Source organism: Tachypleus tridentatus, unplaced genomic scaffold, assembly GCF_004210375.1.
Source record: "Tachypleus tridentatus isolate NWPU-2018 unplaced genomic scaffold, ASM421037v1 Hic_cluster_2, whole genome shotgun sequence".
Taxonomy (NCBI): Eukaryota; Metazoa; Arthropoda; class Merostomata; order Xiphosura; family Limulidae; genus Tachypleus; species Tachypleus tridentatus.
Window position 1 is genome coordinate 28,757,046 of NW_027467782.1, and position 12,006 is coordinate 28,769,051.

Consider the following 12,006-nt stretch of genomic DNA (forward strand, 5'->3'; position numbering starts at 1 on the left):
TTCAGTGCAATAACAAGTGATATGAGCCTTGCATCTTTTTCCCTAAATACTGTTCTTTACCTGCAGTTTGCAACAAAAATCAACTTGTATTTATTGAACACATTATTTCAACTTGCCAAAAGGATTGCTTTTAAACCTGACTGACTGCTTAAACATAAAATACATCACCATGCAAAATAATTAAGTAAAGTAGATTCAGTCATATTGTCATGAAAAACTTCCTTCACATTATTATGTACATAACCACTATTTTAGACTTTGTGATGTTTCTATATAATTGTATTTCATGACTGTTAAGCACTTTCTCATTTTATTATGGCAATTCCTCATAACAAAGAAATGGAAACTTTGTTAATCAAAACAACTTTGATATTTCCACATTGTGTTCAGTTGGTTGGTGTTTATTGGCACAAACCAACTAGACTATCTACACCAAACAAGCAGTAAAATAGGAAAAAGGAATGTCTTATAAAAGGCAAAAAAAATAAATTAAATTAAAACAAAACAATGTCCAAAATTTGGATAAAAGATCTAAATAGAATTAAAATGGCAAATGGCCCATAAAAAGTTAAAGACATGAGGAAGTCGGACAGTGTTACCATTTCCAATGTCAAGGGTTAACCCATACTTAAGGCATATCAAAAATGGTGCCTTCACTTATGATTGTAATGATGGTATGACAGTAATACATGGTTTATTGTGACTTGAGTGTTACAAAGGCCACAAATTGGTGACTCAGTCGCAGATGAAAGAAATTAATGAGTTAAAAAGCTGTGACCAATGCATAACCTAGTAAGGACAACTACCCCCTCTCAATCATTTGGAGAAAAACCTTGGCAGGTTGTACAGAGACACTTTACTTTAAACCATATGCATAAATAGGAATAGAAGAATGGTTTGAAAGATATTTATTAAAGAGATAGTACATTCAATTGGAAATATCTGCCTTCCTCAGATGACTCAAAGAAAGATAAACAAGTGGGAATGATAATAAGCTATTGCAGTTTGGGCTGATCAGTGGAAACAGCAATGACATCCAATGGAACACCCAATTCTACCAGTGCACCTGAATATGAAGGCTAAAAAGAAGAGTGGCACACTGTCTATTCTAAAAGAGCACAGCTCACTGAGGAAGATAGAACCTCAAGGGAATGCTGTAGTAAGGATTAAAGTTTAATAGCATATCGCCAGAAGCAGGGCTGAAAAACCTGGACCTGGGCAATCACTTATCCAAAGAGGGCAAAATACTCTTCACATTGTTAGAAAATAAATCTTTCTGCACTCGCACTGCAGCAATGGTACATAGTGCAGAAGCATATATCTGAAATGGAGTTGGGGAAAAATAATTTCTGAGTTTCAAGCTAAATGTTGTCAACTGTTTTAAAACACTGCACCTCTTTCTCCTCCACCCACCTAAGACAAGGACAAAAGTAAAAGAGGTGACAACCACTACTTTTAATGCAATGTGGTTCCAGTTTGTACTCATATGCATTGTGGTCTTTGCCACCACAAAAAGTGCACGTCAAAGAACTACGATGTGATGTCTTTGAAATCAAAACTGCTGGCACTGAAAAAATCAGAGAGGGTTAGGAATATACCCACACCTTACAATTCAGGTAGATGTCAAGGCAGATAGATGTAACAATTTAAATGTCAAAATTACGACACTGGTTGGCAGCATAATTTTGTCCTTGCAAGTGAAGAAATGGCTGCACAACAGAAACTCCTTGGTTGGGGAAACAAGCAAGAATCTCCAACTCAGGAATGTTCTTCAAATTACTCTCAACAATTACTCCTTGTAAAGAATTCACAGCAGCAAGGGGGAGTAACATCAATGGGTATATCGCCAATGGCCTTAAAATTCAGGAGGTGTTCACTGTGTTTTGGGGTTGATATTTCCACAAAGATGTCCCCAAAACATAGCTTCTTGATGGACTTGGGAAAGCCAATATTCCACTCTAATCCCTTTTAAATGAAAAAGGGAGACATATGCCCTAAGGATTAATCAGATAAAGAATGAAGGATTAAAAATTGAGCTACAAGATCTGATGGTTGTGGTGATTTTCAAGGATTACAGAATTCATAAGAGTGAGAGGAAGATTTACTACCCATTGACCCTGCCTACAATGGAGTCCTATGAGGCTACACGTTACAATGCTAAACAAGGGCATTTCAGCTACACCAGGGTTTCATGAACATCATACCCGAACACCAACATCTGACACAATGTCCACAACACCTGTTGAAAACGTCCAAAACTGGTTCTCAGGTTAATCCTGGAAGGGGTCACCACAAGGCCACCCATCTACAGAAAGTAAACTAAAAATATGGAGCCTTTCCTGGTAAGACCCCTTACCACACAAAAGAATCACACCAAGCACACAGTGTTCAGCCTTTACATTTTCTTATACAATAATATCTATTATTTAAAACACAATCCATGAGTTAGGGAAACATTTATGGTGGGTTCATCCTTCTCTCAAAGTCTAAGAGTACAATACAAGATTTGGTTCTTCTGTTCTGTAAAGCCATTTTCTTTGCACTAGGGAGGGGACACTATACTTTACTTGTTGATTTAAGATAACTAAATGTGAGGGATGCAAAAAGAAAACACTTTTACTATTTTGTGCAAGAGGAACAAAATCCAGCCAACTGTCAAAAAAAGGACAGAGTGACACACATGTAGCTCATTAGATTTAGGGCATGTATCTGACTTTACTTTACATGCATGCTTTTGAATCACATGTCAAAGTTAATTTCATTATTAGTATAGATGTATATGTAGATTTTACTAAGTAATAACAATAAACACATCCAACTTTTTGTTTCTGATCATGGTTTTATTAACCAGGAAATCACTGCTCATGGTCCTGCAAACAGTTGTGGATTAATGTTATAAAAAATAGCCCTAGTCATTCTTATTCCTCATATCAACTTCATTTAAGGTGGGTGTAGTGTTTTGTGTCTGTGACTGTGCTGTGCACATTGGAGGAGACACACTCCACTTCAGAGGTGCTACCTGGAAGGGCTGCAGCAGTTGTCACAAGTTGGTGAATTAGTGAAGAGAAATGTGTGATTTTATAAATGAGAACAGAATGTGATTATATGTAGTTCTTATTGGTGTCTTTTATCACTTCCTTCAGCTGGACAGAAGATTCATCAATATCAAGGCTGTACTATTTTGATGATCTCTATTCCACTCTTATAAATTAATAATTTTTACAAATATTATTCATTGAATACGACTTTAGTAGTATCTGTTCTTCACTGTATAAATAAAAGCATAAATATTCTTCACTTCAAAAAATGCAAAAGGATCAACCAGAAAGTGTTCTGGACTTGGAAGGATATAAATAGGCCTTTACAGTTACAACATATCAAGAGTGTTCTTAAAAATGAAAGAACCTACAACATCAAATTACTATGAAAGTGGTAAATTCAAAAGGACACAATGTTACATCCTTATGAAAATCATTTTGATTTTGAACACCTTTGGTAGACCTGTAATATTGCATCACCATGAAAGTTTTCTCAGCTCTAAATGTTACAAGACCTGTAATATTAGGTAGTCATAAAAGTGTTTTTGGTTCTAAAATGCTAAGTGGCAAGCAGGATTCCACCACGGACGAGGATATCGTGGAAAACGTGTCGAGGTTTTAGGAATACACTGAGCAGCTGCATGTGTAATACAGTTAGTTACCGCTGCTACACAGTTGTCTATTGATGGCTGATTTACGATGGCAGGATCAAGTTCTGCGAGAGCAGTGAAAGTGGACCAGTCTGCCTGATCCAGCTTCCACCGCCCACGCGGGTAGGGTGGCATCGACCACGGCCAGTCTCTCTCAAAAGGATCGGAAAATGATCACTGCGAAGTGGATTACTGTCAACCCTCCATGAAAAATGGGAGAATAAAGAAGGGGAGCAAACTGAGAGATCAAAAGCGGTAAAGGACTGACTAGGTGCATGAAAGTAAGTGGAAGAACCAGTATTGAAAAGAGAAAGATTGTGATCAGAGAGCATCCGCTCTACAGATCGGCTCCTCCCATCAATAATAGCACTTCCCCAGAGGGGATGATGTCCATTAAAATCCCCTAGGATTAGAAATGGAGATGGCAATTGTTCAACGAGAGCATCAAGATCTGATTGATCATATGTCTCTCCAGAGAACAGGTACAGAGAACAAACAGTGATGATATGACCCAAGGAAACACGGATGGCTACAGCCTCCGAGGGTGTGTTGAGTGACAAAGACAGGGTGGGCACGTGTTGATCAGCCAACAGTGCCACCCCTCCATGTACTCGACCATCACACAATCTGTCATTTCTGTACAGAGAAAACTGCCGAATGGAGACAGTATCAGCAGTTTTGAGAAATGTTTCTTGTAAAGAAAGACAAACATGATGGTAGGAAGCAATCAGCGTTTTGATGTCATCCAGATTAGAACGTAAACCTCGACAGTTCCATTGTATCAAGGTGGCCATTTTTAGGAACGGGTAGGTGAAGTGGCTGGAGAACCCTTCGGTTTACGACCACGTCTTTTTTCTTTACTGTCTTTAGTCAGAGGAGGTCTATCAACCTCCATGGATCCTGCTCTGGGTAGGGTGGGCAGGTTTTTGTTATTGAAAGGGTATCCAGTGACTGAGCACGCGAACGAATAATTGTTTTGTCTCTTGTGGTGGGAGAAAAAGATGTATCAGAAGAAATGCCTGTATTTGAAACTGAAGGACGTGGATCTTGAGGTTTGTTGGAAGGTATGGGAGGAACAGAGATGGGTGTGGAAGTCGATTCATCAACCTTTTTAACCACGAAGGTCAAAAGGCCTTTCATTTTTTTGAAAACGATTCTCTTGGAGGCACAGAGAGATCTGTCTGCACTCCCACTGTAGTTGTGGAATGAAGTGCAGCAGCATATGTCCGAGATGGAGTTGTTGACAGCAATTTCCGAGCCTCAGGATAACTAATGTTATGTGTCGTTTTCAAACGCTGCACCTCTTTTTCCTCCAACCATTTTGGGCAAGAATAAAAGTAAGAAGGGTGAGAACCATTGCAGTTTACGCAATGTGAGTTCATGTCACAGTCATAGGCATTGTGGTCCTTGCCTCCACAACGAGCACATGTCAGGGAACCACGACAAGATGTCTTTGAGTGGCCGAATCTCTGACATTGGAAACATCGAAGAGGGTTTGGTATGTATGGCCGCACCCTGCAAATGAGATAACCTGCCTTGATGGTAGATGGTGCACGTGGTGAAGTAAATGTTAAAACGAGGGTATTTGTTGGCAGTGTAACTCCATCTTTGGGAGTGGAGATGCGCCTCACTGCAGAAACTCCTTGAGTGGAGAGACCAGCGAGAATCTCTGACTCGGGAACGTTCTTCAAATCCCTTTCAACAATAACTTTTCGTGAAGAATTCAAGGTAGCATGGGGTGTAACCTCAATAGGTATATCCGCAGTTGCCTTTGAATTCAAGAGGAGTTCACTGTGTTGGGATGTGGATGTTTCAACCAATATGTCACCAGATCGAAATTTCTTTACTGACTTTGGAGAGCCAGCAAGTCCCTCTAGTCCTTTTTGAATAAAAAAAGGGGACATTTGCCCTAAAGGTTTTTCCGAAAGAGAATGTAATATAAGAAAATGAGGTACGTGTGTTACTGATGTTGAAGATTGCTGTTCTGAGTATTCAAGACGTGGTCGCTTACCCATTAACTGTTTTTTTTTACAATTTTATTTAAATTTTTTGGAGGATCCATAGGAAAAGGAAAAAATTTCGGTACCCACTGACCCCACCCACCATGGAGCCCTACAAGGGGACGCACTACAAAGTCATGCAAGGAGAATGCAGCAACGCCATGGTTTCGTGAGCACTATACCCAAACACCAGCATCAGGCACAATGTCCACAACACCCGTTGAGAACTTCCAACACTGGTACTTGGTTGACTCTAGCCCAAGTGGACCAGCCGATTGACCCAAGGGGGGCCACCCAAAGGTCGCCCGTCTGCAGGAATTCGAGGTCAAAGTGGTGTGTTAGGGTTGGGCCCCTCAACCACCAGGATCCTCTCCTCCCCTTCACGGGTCGCCACGCACGACAAACACGTATGTGGATGTTTAGATCCCAGAGAAGGTAACCAGACAGAACAGAACCTTCCCTGGGAGATCCCCTCACCACGTACAGGAATCCACACCGAGGGGTCACCTTTTGGCAGTTTTCTTTATGTTGAAATAACAGGTTGTGTGATGGATAAGTTTGTGAAGGGATGGCATTGTTGGTTGACCAGCAAGAACCCACCTTGTATGTGCCACTCAGTATACACTTGGAGGCTGTAGCTATCAATATCTTCTTGTGTTGTACCATCACTGGTTGTTCTCTCTACTTATATCATGGAGGAACTTTAAACTTTGATGCTGTTATAGAACTGTGGCTACCTTTCTTTTATCTGTTTTCAGGCATCTAGTCAGTCTTTTACTGCTAATGATCTGTCTGTCTGTTCCCTTTCATTTTTTCTGTTTCTCTTTTTTTCTTGGAAGGTTTACAGTGACACTGGACAGTGATAATATTCCTATCATTTTGAGAGAGACTGGGTGTGGTCAGTGTCATCCAACCTGAGTGCCACAATGTTAAATGGCCCAAAACTGGTCCTGCTGTTTTTAATCTTCCAGCTATTAATGATTAGGTGGAGAAAACAGCTAATTGTATCATTTTAGCAGCTGTTTGTTATACACTCAGAACCTCAACTTGTTTTCCATGGTGGTTTCCTGCCTGCTAGCAGACATGAAAGACTCTGAAACAGGCCTGGAATACCTTTTGTGGGTATTCCACTCTTTCTAATTGCATTGGTGTTTAGTGGGTCCATGCTCATTCTTTGCAGGTCCAAAGTCAAAGCCAAAAGGGATCTTGAACTGAGGGCTGTATCTTGAGTGTCATGCTTTTCAATGTGAAAATCAGTACTATTACAATCAGATGTGGCTGTTATTAGATGACGGTGCTGTCAGCTTGTCCCTCTGAGGCTAATTACTATCCTGACCTGTGATTTTTCTTTGTGCCATTTGAAGAAGGTGAATACTCTTTATTAGAAGTAACACCCTTTCTTTGCTAAGCATTTTTCTACTCCTGTTTGTACAGATGGTTTGAACTGTAGTTACTCTGTTGGCTCTCTTAAACTTTGTTGTGGCCCTGTGGTTCTTCATAAAATTTAGTTTTTTTTCTCCTTATTTTCTAGCATATGTGCTTCGAATTTTGCTAAGGAATGCTTTGAACTTGATATTAATGGTTCCATTTTTCATTCAACATTTGTTTTTAATAATTAAAACATAAACAGAAATGTTTAATGAACATGTATAATACTATGTCCAATTTGGATAATTGTACTGAATTTTATGTCTGAAAGAGGAATACACCTTGAAACTTTATTGAAAGAAAACTGAAAATCATTTCTTGACCACTGATCATTCATTGCCTTAAACTTTATTACTATTTGTATATTTAATGTAGCATTTGTATTAGTTATAAAACTGTTTTTACTTCTCTGTTTATTTTGGAAGTTGTACAGTTTACTTAATTGGATGCTTAGTATACACATGTGTTTGCATGTATATTTTCTCAAACTTTTCTTGAACTAAGATCGGTGGTTGTTTCATTGTGGTTCATTATGTGATAGATGATGCTTTATTGCATTAACTACCTGATTCACAGATAAAATACAATCAGTGTGTTAATTATTTATTCTTGAATTACTGTGTATTTTATTAGTTGTCAGCATTTATAAAGGCTTTTATTCATTCCACCAATCTACAGTTCCATTTTAAATAACAGTGACACTAAATAATTACACTTTATTATACTACAAACTGTTAAATTACTGTCATACATTAGATAGGTCAGTGTTTAGTAACTCAAATGGTATAAGGGTGTCAGAGAACACATGTATTGAATTTAATAGTTATAATGACATCAGTTGCTGGAACAGCTGGTTGTAAAAGACAGAAGTTATTTTCTGTTAATATTGTTATTCAGTATCTTCACTTAACTGTTTTTGTATTTCTTATAAAAAACAACAACAACAAACAAAAAAACATGACCTGAATTACCGAAAAGATGTATCAAAATTTAGTCAGACTATTAACTGTAAAGACTAGGTGATATTCTGTTCTACTAAAGAGAACACTTCATTAGTGTCTGGAATTCTTTATCTGAAATAAGCTTGTGAATTATGCTTAAATTTGTATATAGTACATATCCAAAATATATATTAATCAGAGGTTAGTAAAGTTTGGTCTTATTAAAGAAAGTAAATATTATGTATTTATTTTAGGTGTGCGTTTTTGTAAGCTTTCTATCCATCAAACTGCAAACAAGAATGGAAATTTTATGAAGCTAAATTACAATTTTGAAACTTTTTCTTTTGATAATGTCTAATATGAACTGTTTGTTTCTTTCTGTAATGTGAGCAGATTTGATGCTACCTATTTGATTTCAAAAGGTATGAAACCAAACCTGATACAGATCCCTTACAAGGTTTAACAGAGGCTGAGGAAACAGTAGAAGAACAATGTGAGGATAAAAGTTGTATGTAGAACTGTAGAAAGATGTTTAGGATGATGAAATGTGGGTTGTGTTGATGTGTGTTTTACTTGTAATAACTTATTTATTATAATTGAATTTTTATTATTAATAACTTTACATTAACAATATTGTAGTCCTCTAATGGTAAGTTTCTTGAAATCTATAATGTAATGCTCTCTACAGTAGTTATTTTATAAATTATAAAGGGATGTTTTAATTAGCACTTGAAAGAAACATACATTGCAAATAAAATAAAGCACCTTCAAACAAATATTTATCTTATCATGAAATGGAAAGATCTCACCCTGTGTTCAAAACATCAGATAATTGGAAAAACATTACACTAATAAACAAAATCATCATTCATTAATGTTCAGATTTTTTAAACATAAAGAACAAAAACATTTAAGTTATGTTGCTAACAGTGGTTTACAAGTAGTTTGGTTTGGTTTTTGGAATTTCGGACTAAGCTACTCGAGGGCTATCTGTGCTAGCCGTCCCTAATTTTAGCAGTGTAAGACTAGAGGGAAGGCAGCTAGTCATCACCACCCACCGCCAACTCTTTTACCAACGAGTAGTGGGATTGACTGTCACATTATAACACCCCCACGGCTGGGAGGGCGAGCACGTTTGGCGCGACTCAGGTGCGAACCTCAGATTACGAAGAGCACACCTTAACGTGCTAGGCCATGCCAGGCCCAGGTTTACAAGTAATATTAACACCTTTTGTATTTAATGAAAGGAGAGTTGAAAAAGAATCTCTATATATATATCATTGTAACTACTTATTGACAAGTTAGTATTCTTATGTTAGCTTCTCTTGAACTATGTTGAGTCTAACATGTTTCTGACAATTCAACAGGAACTGATACAGAAATACATTACGTTTAATCCTGTTAACAGGTGGTTAAGGTCTATTGATGTGTTACAGTTTTTACCAAGTTTAAATATTTTTTTCATGTTGCGCAATCTTAAGAAGATAAACAGCCACTACCAAGTTAAGCATCAGTTTTTTTAATAAATATGAGTCATACTAAACAGCTTGTACAAATTGTAAACATCAGTTCTTGTTTAACAAACTTTACAACTACAATTGTTTCTGTTGAACATAAATGACACGTGCTAATCAGCTGTTATCAAACTTGAATAGCAGTTATTATTGAACAAACTTTATGCATATTAAACAGCTGTTTCTATAAAACAATTTTGGGACTTGTTAATGAACAGTGTGTAATCACCTGTTAAATTTGTATTGGCTTATCCGAGTTTAAATTAATTATTACAGATACCATTCTCGGATCCTTTTACACAGTCAAGACACATGTGCTCAGAGAATATAAATATGGCTATGGGTATAAAAAATTTATGTTTTCTTAAAGTTTCAACATTGTGAATATCAATTAATAAAATAAGTATAAGATTAAGTCATCATGAGTACCTTACCATAATTGTCTTACATCTAATGTAAGATATACATACTTTGTCACGTGACAAAATTAAAACCATGTAACTTGTATAATAAAGTTACAAGAAAGAGGCTACATCAACACTGTGAGATAATAAATTATGTTTTTATATTTGGTTACTGTTTTGTTAGCATTCATTTATTATTCCTTCTATTGTCCAGCTTATCTCTAAATTTTTAATTGCATTAAAATAATAGCTTACCTTCCAAATGATCATGTTTAATTTGAGTACACATGCATGTAGTGTGAACCTGGCATCAGTTTTCCCTGGTGGTGATGTACAGATATCATAAACGTTGTACATTATGAAAATTACAGTTACATGGTTTGTAATCTTGTGATGTAACAAGTGAATGAAAATCTTACATTGAGCTTTCACAAGATATTGATGAAGAATATTATTACTGATTATTACTAATTGTTGTTAGTGATTTTGTTGTTGCTTTTTACTCCTGATTCATTTATAAATTGAAATATTTATTATTCTGAATTTATATATTGTATTGTTCATAACATTAATTTCCCTAGCCTCACACACATTCATTTACTGTGTGGTAAGTTAGCAACTTTGTATTTCAATAATTTAAAAGTCACCCTTTGGATTTCTGTGATTGTCAAAGTATTATTTTTTTTTTGTTCTATTCTGGTTGCAGTGACAAATTACTCTAGACCATTGCAACATCTTTTTCTACTGATGTCTTTTTCCAAAACAACATTACTTCCTCTCACCCAGAGGTATCTCAGTCCTGGTTTGCCCTTTAAGCACTGCTATAAAAATGTTTGCTGTCAGTGCACCAGTCTTTTCTACTCCTTTATTTTCTCACCATTTCAGAACCTGTGCTGATCATGTGACCACCCTCCATCAATCATATTGTGTCATTTATTACTAGCATTGCTAACTACTTCTGCCACTCTAGCACTATGCTAACTTTCTCAGTTAGCATTCTATTGTATAGACATGTGTTTTTAAATCATTCTTCATGTCACAAACTTTGGACCATGACTGATCACAAATTAATATCACTTTTAAGTTGTGTTTGATTTCTGTTGTTTCTACTTGTTTGTTTTCAATAAACTTCCGTTTTCTTATTTGTTAATATATGAATTTGAGATTTAACCCTTTTGCCCTGGGTATCCTTTACTGTGCATGAAACAAAGTTTTAGTGTCTTATGTTCAAAATTTATTAATGTGCTTTTATGACTACATTAAATGAATTAACAGAGGGTAAAGTTTCAACTAATAATCCATATTTTAATTCTTTAAGTTTTAAGGTATTAATTCTGCAAGGTAATATTTAAAAAATACTGCATTTCTCCAAGTGTGACACTTTTTCTAAGCATCTTTTCTCATCTGTTTTATCCATCACCCATTCATAAAGTACAAATTTAAAGTTACTCACTGTAAAATTTTGATTGCTCAGACAAAACATAATTTTCAATTTTGTATGGTTACAAAGCTGTCATAGAATATCAGACCCCTCTTGCTGTACCCACCTGTCACATCCTCTTTTTGTTAATAGTTGTCTTTTACATTTAATTATATTTTGCCTGTAACTAATAGAAAATCAAGGTTTGATCTATTAAGTTACATCTGAATAGACAAGTGTCAGTTTCTCTTATAATACAACATTTGTTACAATGGGAATCACAACAGGTAACTTGGATGAATTTGTAACAGCTTTTGTTGCATAGTTAGAAAAGCCAGAAAAATTGTAATTGTTTGAGAAACGTATCTTCCTTTTGCATGTCATTAGTCTATGTTCTTTGGTGTATTAGTTAATTAACAAAATATTTCGTACATTGCAATCATTACTATAAAAATATGCTTAAGTGTTCTCAACATTTGACACCAAGAAAAAAAAGAAATTGGATAAGTACTTTATTTCTTGTTTTTCCTGTTTATTCTTTATTCAATACTCTAAAGGCAATTAAAATGTAAAAATAGAGATTCTGTAAGGTTAGTTAAGATTAGATTAGG